Genomic DNA, 9,240 nt, shown 5'->3' with positions numbered 1-9,240 from the left:
TCATCAAAACACAATATTAAAATGTAATAAACCACTTGGATTACTTCCACAACATTGACAGCAGTTTACTTTATTTCACAATGACAAAGAATTCAAATAAAAAAGTCCCTGATGTGACAACTGCATTGAATTAATACCAGTTTATAAATACAGTTAACTTGTAATGTTTTGTACTCTGCTCAGCTCTTGATAAGTAGTTTTTTTTTTAAATATACATCATCGTTTTTAAAAATATTTATTTAACCTTTATTTTATTTATTGGGGTGAAGGTATCAGATCCCCTGGAACTAGAGTTACAGACATGTAACTGCCATGCTATTGTAAGCTGCCATGCTGGTGCTGGGAATTGAACCCGGGTCCTCTGGAAGAACATTCAGTGCTCTTAACCACTGAGCCACCTCTCCAGCCCTTGATTAATAGTTTTAAAGGATACTAATAACTATCATGCTAAGAGCTATTCTGCTCCTGTGAGACTTTGCCTTTTTTATAGGACAGGGAAGCTATAACATGTCTCAAAAATATGGTAGTCTCAACAATATCTGAACAATGACAATATCAGTTACCATACCAACAGGAATGGTGGAAATCTCACAAGGCCCCACCTCTGGATGAGGAGCTTTATGCAATCAGTAACTGCTGAGAGGGAGAGACTCAATCCCCTTCAGCAATTAACGCCTCAGTAGTTATGCAGCCCTAGCAGCATACGTGTGAGCAACACTAGTGGACTCTGTCCATTCTGTTTGTATTTACATGTATGTGTCTATGTAACAATAATATTTTAATGAGAAAAAAGCAAACAACAGAGATAACACATGAAATAGGAGGACCCAAAGGTAGAGGAAGGGGAACGGTGAGTTGTGGGACACAGAATATATTAACAGGGGGTTGAAGATGAAAAAAAAATACTATTTACATGAAGAAAAAATCATAACAAAACCCATTACTTTGTACAGCTAATGAATGCAACTAAAAGAGGAGAAGAGATACTAGTATACAAATAAAGATTCAGGGCCTAAAATGTCATGGTTGCCTAACACTTCTAATCAGGTTCATTTCTGTTTCTATCATCATGTACATCTGTCTTATTTACTGACAGCTTGCCTGTCTCATCACTGTGGCGTCGCCCATACAAAAACACCTTCCCATCTCCTACCCCAATCACACGAATGCATTATCTTACCTTTTGATTCTATGAGTTCAATGCACATATGAGTCAAATCAAACAGTATTTGCCCTTCTTTCAGTGTTTGGTTGTTTTCCCATAGAATACTGACCTTCAGTGTTGTTTATAATTTTATATGTAGCAAGAGTTTCTTCCTTTTTTTCCTTTTGATTTAAATTAGAAACAATCTTATATATCAATCCCAGTTCCCTCCCCATCCATTCTCCCATGCCTCCCACCGACCCCCCATCCCAGCCCTCTTCTGCTTTATAGAAAGGGTGACCCTTCTATGGGGAATCATCAAAGTCTGTCACATCATTTGGGTCAGGGCCTAGTCCCTCCCCCGTGGGTCTAGGCTGAGACAGTAATCCTCCATAGGGAATGGGCTCCCAAAGTCTATTTTTACACTAGGTATAAATGCTGTTCATTACCAGGGGCCCCATAGACTGCCCAGGCCTCCTCACTGTCACCTATGTTCAGGGTGTCTGGTCCTTTGCTGGTTTCCCAGCTATCAATCTGGGGTCTATGAGCTCCCCCTTGTTCAGGTCATCTGTTTCTGTGGGTCTCTCCAGCCTGGTCTTGACTCTTGTGATCATCACTCCTCCCTCTCTGCAACTGGATTCCAGGAATTTGGCTCAGTGCTTAGCTGTGGGTCTGTGCTTGTGTTTCTATCAGTTACTGGATGAAGGCTCTAGGATGGCATATAAGGTAGTCATCAATCTCATTATAGGGGAAGGGCACTTAAGATAGCCTCTCCCCTATTGCCTATAGTTGGGGTCATCCTAGTATAACTCTGGACATTTCCCTAGTGCCAGATTTCTCTTCTTCTTTTTATACCTGGATAATAAAAATAATTTTAAAAATAGAAATTGTAAATATGTATATTAGATCTATATGTAAATACTTAAGATATGATATATATATATATATATATATATATATATATATATATATATATATCACACCTGTTTTATAGCTAGGTAACTTTAAAAGAACTCAATAACACAAATCATCTTAGAAATGAATATCACAACCAAATCTAGCAACAATGATTAACACATTTTCCTCACATATTAGGGCAGCTCTTATTGAAAACCTAATAGAAGTACCAATTTTGGAGAATAGTTTGAAAGAGGTGAGTCCTTTTAGACGGGTCACAGGAATGCAATGCAAATCAGCATCTCAAGTAGGAATAATACTGCGGAGCTACTTTTATAGATCATCTTAGAAATCTATCAGTCCCTCTTCTGATTCTAAATCCAAAGACAGACACATTGATATTCATCCTCTGTGTTTATTACAGAATCATTCATACTAGAAAGCTATGGGAACAAGCTAGCATCTGCCATTGGAAAATAATTTCATTGAAAACTGTTTACCCTTGTACTTTTTTTTTAAGTGATGTGTTTTTATAAATGAGAAGCATTATGTTTTATTGTGATGGAAATTATCAGAATGCAAACAAAAACATATTCTCAACATACCCCCTACATTAGGCTACACACTAAAGCCCACAGCCACCGGCAGCTTTACCAGAATCCAGAGTGGCCCTAGGGACCCTAAAGATGACACTGCTCACTGCCAGCTTAACTCCTTTAATCCTGTCCAACAACCCCAGTCTGCACTACACCCCGGTCTCCATATCACATCCTGTTACTTTGGAGGAAGTCTTCAGTTTTACCAGACACCAGGCAGGATCTAGGAACCCTGGACTGCATGCCCTTCCTCCCTCGGGATCCATATCCAGTCCCAAGTCTTCAGAAGCAGATTTTGGCTTTACAAGAACACAGGCCAGATCTAGGGACCACATTCTGGTCTACAACTTTGGAAGATTTCAATTTTACCAGAGCCTAGGCCAGATCTAGAGATTCCCAGCTCCCCCCCCCCCACACACACACCAAAAAAAGAAAACCCAGAAGGGATACCCTACTAGATCTAAAGACATGCTTGTCACCAGAACCCTTAGCCATTTAGGTCAGAAGACCAAAGAGGAAATAGAAAACAAAGAACAAAACACCCATCTAACAAAGACAAACTCAGCAATCAATACCTAGATCTGGAATCATTCCAATCCAGATACCTAAATCCCAGTATAAGAACACAATCAATAACAGAGCAATACGGCATCACCAGAGCCCAGCTATCCTACAACAGCAAGACCATAACAATCCAACACAGCTGAACCATAAGAAAATGACATTAAAAATGAGTTTATAAAGATGATAGAGTTTATTAAATGGGAAATAAAAAAGTCCCTTAAATAAGTTGAGGGAAAGGCAAACAAAAATTAGAAGAAATCAAATTAATCCCTAAAAGAAGCCAAGAAAAAACAAAATAATGCACAAAATGAATAAAACCATTCAAGATCTGAAAATGGAAATGGAAGCAATAAAAGAAAATATAAACTGAGGAAAACCTGAAAAGAAACTACAGATGCAAGCATTACCAACAGAATACAAGAGATGGAAGAGAGAATCTCAAGTGTTGAAGACACAAAAGAAGAAATAGATTCATCAGTCAAAGAAAATGTTAAATCTAGAAAATTCCTAAAACAAAACATCCAGGAAATCTGGGACACTGTGAAAATATCAAACATAAAAATAATAGGAATAGAAGAAGGAGAAGAAACACAGCTCAAGAATCCAGAGAATATATTTAAAAAATCATAGAAGAAAAATATCCCAACCTAAAAAAAGGTTATAAAAAGATATAAGAAGCTTACAGAGCACCAAATAGATTGGATTAGAAAAGAAAATCCACTTGCCATATAATAGTCAAAACACTAGACATAAAGAACAAATTAAAATATTTAAATAAAATTAGAATATTAAAAGCAGCAAGGGAAAATGGCCAAGTAACATATAAAGCCAGACCTATCAGACTCACACCTGATTTATAAAATCCAGAAGGGCTTGTACTAATGATATCTTGTAGACTCTAAGAGACTACTGTATCATTTTAGTTAACAAAACATATAGACTGAAATGTCTATATGTTTGAAATGACATATATGTTGATTGCATCTATTAAATTACACTTCTAGGCTCTACTTTGTGGATAAATCATAAAACTGATTCATAAACCATCAAAACAGCATTGTAATCCATTAACTTATAATTTTTCAAAAGTAAAGACAGAGGAGTGCAGTAAAAAGCTAATGATGTTCAACAGGAATCTGGTCGTTGTGCCTACAAAGCCCTAAGACAGTAACATAAGATCCTGCTAACGCCTTCATATTTACACTAGATAGAAAACTCAAGGACAGTCAGTATTTTTCCTTTTTACCTAAATCAAGCTTTTTGTCTTTGATGACTCAATTACATACACTTTATTAACCATCATTTTACATATTACTATAATACAATATGGAAACTTACCTATGTAAATCTCAGGTTGCACACAGTCAAAGCACACTTAGAGAAAGGCGGTGTCTCTGCAGTAAAGAGAGAAGATACCTAGTAAAAATGTGACAAAGTTATTAATTTACTGCTGGTTACTAGATGTGTCCACTGGAATTAAGGGACCGAAGTGGACTTTAGTCCATTGAGTTGCTTGGGTTTTTCTGAAAGGGAACATGGTGTTAATGAGAAATGTTAGCTTATAGAAACTCTGTGGAAAAATGTAGAGTAGTGCCCCACATAACTTTCAGGATGGACCCAGAGCAGCAATTAGAATAGTGCCAAGTAACTTTTCTCAAGAATCTGCACTTCTGTGTACACATTTCTGTCTCTCATCACCAGCTTTGTCAATGCTACCTGAATAAGATTTTAACTAAAGATTTTAGAGACTATTTAACTAAGGTAGTGAATCATTCTTATCTGAAAATTACTACATTTTTCTCTAGTCTTAAATATTCTGTTCATGCATCATATGATTATAATCATATTTATCCATACTCGGCCCTTCTGACTCATTCATATAGCTCCAAAAGTTCACCTTCCAACTTTATGAGTTTAAAAATAAGCCACTAAACACAGTTAGTGCTGCCTATATGTGCGTGGCTATGATTGAGGCACCAATAGCCACACAGTCCAAAAAAACATGATTCTGCTACAGAATATTGAATCTTTAGAAAGCATAAATTAAGCATGTATCTACCTATGATTTATGTCAATAATAAATTTTGTTAGAAAATAATTTACTCAATCCAGTAATGATTTCTCAAGTTCCAACTTGGGAATCTTTAACACATTCAAAGAAATGGACTCTGATAGTGAGTGCAGCATCCTAGCCCAGTCTATTTGCTGACAGCACACAGCCACAGCTGTGAGCAGGCGCAACAGGAGGAACAGTGTGATGATGTTCTCTGTCTCCATGTGTGCCCCATCTGTGCATAGGACAGAGCAAGAAACAACAAAATTAGAACAAAGAGGAAAGATAGAATCTTAGCTTGCTCAGTAAAAGAAATTACAAAGCAACACAGCAAAAGTCATGGATATAGAAATGGCTGGCAGACTTAATACATTAAGACATAAATTTAACACAGTATTTTTTAAAAATATAAATGTGTTTCTAAATTACTTGCCCTTGTAGTATTAATTTTAGTTTGGAATTTTCACCCCTTTCAAATGAATTCTATATCTTTGTTATCTAAAATACAGATAAATGGAATATTGAGTGTCTTCCTTTGGAAAAAAAATGATGAAATAAGTTTAAATCTGTGCACTAAGTGGTTTCAACTAGCTCAAGTACTTTTTGCTGCTGTTGATATACTGACAGCAGAATAGATTCAGGAAGAAAACTGGGGGAGCTGGTGATGCTGCTCAGTGTACTACCTAGTATGTAAGAAGCTTGGGATTCATTTACAACCTCAGGAAAAGAATTGATTTAACTCACAGTTCTATAACTTTAAGGACATGATTCTGCCTTGGCTGGATATGACTGTGGCATATCTTGATGATAATCTCATAGAAGATAGTGTCAAAAAGAACATCTAAGAAGCTCAAAAGGTGAGGATGCCAAAAAATAAATGACCCATTCAAAAACTGGGCCTGGGACTTGAACAGAGAATTCTCAGAATAAGAAAGATATGGTTAAGAAGTATCTTTAAAATGTTTTCATTCCCAGCAATTAGGGAAACACAAAGCAAAACAACTTTGAGTTTCCATCATACCCCATTCAGAATGGTAAAGATAACTACCTAAATCAAAGGCTGAATGGAGCTAGGGAAAACAAAACGCCCAGGCATTGTTCTTGGGATTATAATCTGATCCAGCCACTCTGAAAACCAGTGTGGATAATTCTCAAAAAACTAAAAGTAAATCTACCATGTGAGTCACCTATACTACTCCTTGGCATACACACACACACACACACACACACACACACACACACACACACACACACAAATAAAAAAATCTAATAGCCCATGATTTGTTTACCTATTTGTTTATAATTATCATGACCCAAAATGATAGATTCTGTGAGATCATTGACTAATTATTCTGCCAAAACTGCTACAAGATATATCAGTTAAAATACAAATAGTGTTTAACACACACTAGTTCAGGTACAAAAGAAATCTTTATTTCATAACTTTCTTTACCAGTCTTATAGGTTTCTCCAATCTATATGCTCCTGCTCTAGGAAAGTAATGAAAATTGATTGTAGTATTGTTCTACCTTTAGAGTTCTAGGGGTTCATAAATACTAAAGACATAAAGAATGTTTTAATGAAAAATTAATAACCTTGTGCACTGTAAGAGTCTCTGCTCTTCTCTAGCCCATTTGGAACCTGAGATTCTTCATAAGCCTGTCCAGAACTACAGACACAGAACCTTAGTGAGAAATAGTGGAGCTGAAAGAAGAATCTTTGTCATCCATCTACCAGCATCTCAGACTCTCCATCTGTATGTGAGAAAACAGGTGAGAACAGGAAACAATACAAGAAATATATTTCAGTCCTAGGAAAATTTAATACAGAATATTGATTATGATAAATGATCAATGAGATTTACTACTTCCAAAAGATGACAGGCATGGAAAGAAATTACTCCCTCCAGTGTTAGACAGTGCCAAAGTTGAGGAAATTCCACCCTGTTCAACACCGAAACAATGGCTACTTGTGTGTGAACCACACTCTCCAGCATAAACTGTCGCTGGTTGTTTTGCATTTTAGGCATTCTCAGAGGTGTAAGATGATATCTCAGAGTTGTTTTGATTTGCATTTCCCTGATGGCTAAGGATGTTGAGCAATTTCTTAAGTGTCTTTTAGTCATTTTAGATTCCTCTATTGAGAATTCTCTATTTAGTTCTGTACCCCACTTTTTAATTGGATTAGTTGGTGTTTTGATGACTAGCTTCTTGAGTCCTTTGTATATTTTAGAAATCAGCCTTCTGTCAGTTGTAGAGTTGGTGAAGATCTTTTCCCATTCTGTGGCCTGTCGTTTTGTCTTGTTGACTATGTTTTTGCTTCATAGAAGCTTCTTGGTTTCTGGAGGTCCCATTTATTAATTGTCCATCTCAGTGTCTGTGCTACTGGTGTTATGTTCAGGAATCGGTCTCCTGTACCAATTCGTTCAAGGGTATTTCCCACTTTCTCTTCTAATAGGTTCAGTGTGGCTGGATTTATGTTGAGGTTTTTGATCCATTTGGGCATGGCAATAGGTAAGGATCTAGCTGCAATCTTCTACATGCCAGCATCCAGTAATGCCAGCACCATTTGTTGATGATGCTTTCTTTTTTCCATTGTATAAGGGGGGACACTCCTCCATTGCTGGTGGGAATTAAAACTTGTACAGCCACTTTGGAAATCAGTATGGCAGTTTCTCAGTATAGGGAAAAGGATCTAGCCAAAGAAACACACCCTGAGCAGAGCCAAAAAGACACACTTTGACCCAGCAACCAGAACCAAAGAAATGTACCCTGACCCTGAAAGCAGTGCCAATGAAATACACTTTGTCCCTAGAATCAGAGCCAGTGAAAGAAATACACCCTGGCCCTAAAACTAGAGCCAGAAAGCCAAAAAGACCAGTAAAAGAAACACACTTTGGCCCTGAAACTAGAGCCCAATCTGGCCCTAAGGCCATGCAGAAAACTAACCAATCCCTGAATAGAGAGCTAGCCAATTAGTTCAGGTATTCAAATTGGACCAATCCCCACCCCCTGGAGAAACTATATAAACCATGTGTCAGCCCGGAATTAGTGTGTGTGAGAGAATAAAGATCTCTGAAAGAACTTTGAGTGAAGACCTTCCTTTGCAGCAGAATGGAGCATCAGAGAGGGGCGGAGCAAAGGCTGAAGAGAGCAGCAGAGAAGAGCAGCAGAGCAGCAACCTTGGAGCAAAGCGCAACGTTGTAACACTTCTGTGTCAAGATAAATCTTTCTGCCAAAGCAGCCTGAGCCCCACCGCCATGTGTGTGCGCTTTATGCCAGCCTCCTGCCCTAGTTAGGGTCCAAATTAATACACAGAGAGACTTGTATTAGGTTCAAAGCTGCTTGGCCAATGACTAGGACTTCTCATCTGTTAGCTCAGTCTTAATTATCATAAATCTATATATTTTATAAGACTTATCTTATCGGACGCCTTATTGGCATCCCTCCTTGCAGGTGGGTCACATTGTGCTGCTGGAGGAGCAAGGGGAAAAGGGGGATGCTTCCTGTTTCTCCTTCTTTAAATATGAGTCTCCTGCTATGTCACTTCCTGCCTGGATCACCACTTTTCTACTACATTTCCCAGAATCCTCTTTGACTCCTAGTCCCGTCTACTTGCTGTCTCATTGGCCAAACAGTATTTTATTCAACAATCAATAAGATAAACTTACACAGGACATTCCCCATTACTTCTGTCAAGGGAAACATTGACAGATGAGAGTTGTTACCCTCCAGGGGACTGGAGCCAAAACAACTTCCCAGGAGAGCCCTTTTCTCCGGGAGCAGAGCTGATACACTGGGGAAGCCCCCTGGAAACAGGGCTGTGAGCTGCTGTGCTTGCAGTGACCTGTGGTATTCCTTGGCTCCCGAGCTCCAGGACACCTTTCCAACTGAGCTGCCTAAAAGGCTTACAGTTAGTTCCAGAACACCTCTCCCATCTGAGCCATCCAACAACATTTCCTTATAGTCAGGAAAATGGGAATCAGT

Source organism: Cricetulus griseus, chromosome 10, assembly GCF_003668045.3.
Source record: "Cricetulus griseus strain 17A/GY chromosome 10, alternate assembly CriGri-PICRH-1.0, whole genome shotgun sequence".
Taxonomy (NCBI): Eukaryota; Metazoa; Chordata; class Mammalia; order Rodentia; family Cricetidae; genus Cricetulus; species Cricetulus griseus.
The sequence above is the reverse complement of the archived record's forward strand: the minus strand, read 5'-3'. Positions refer to the sequence as shown.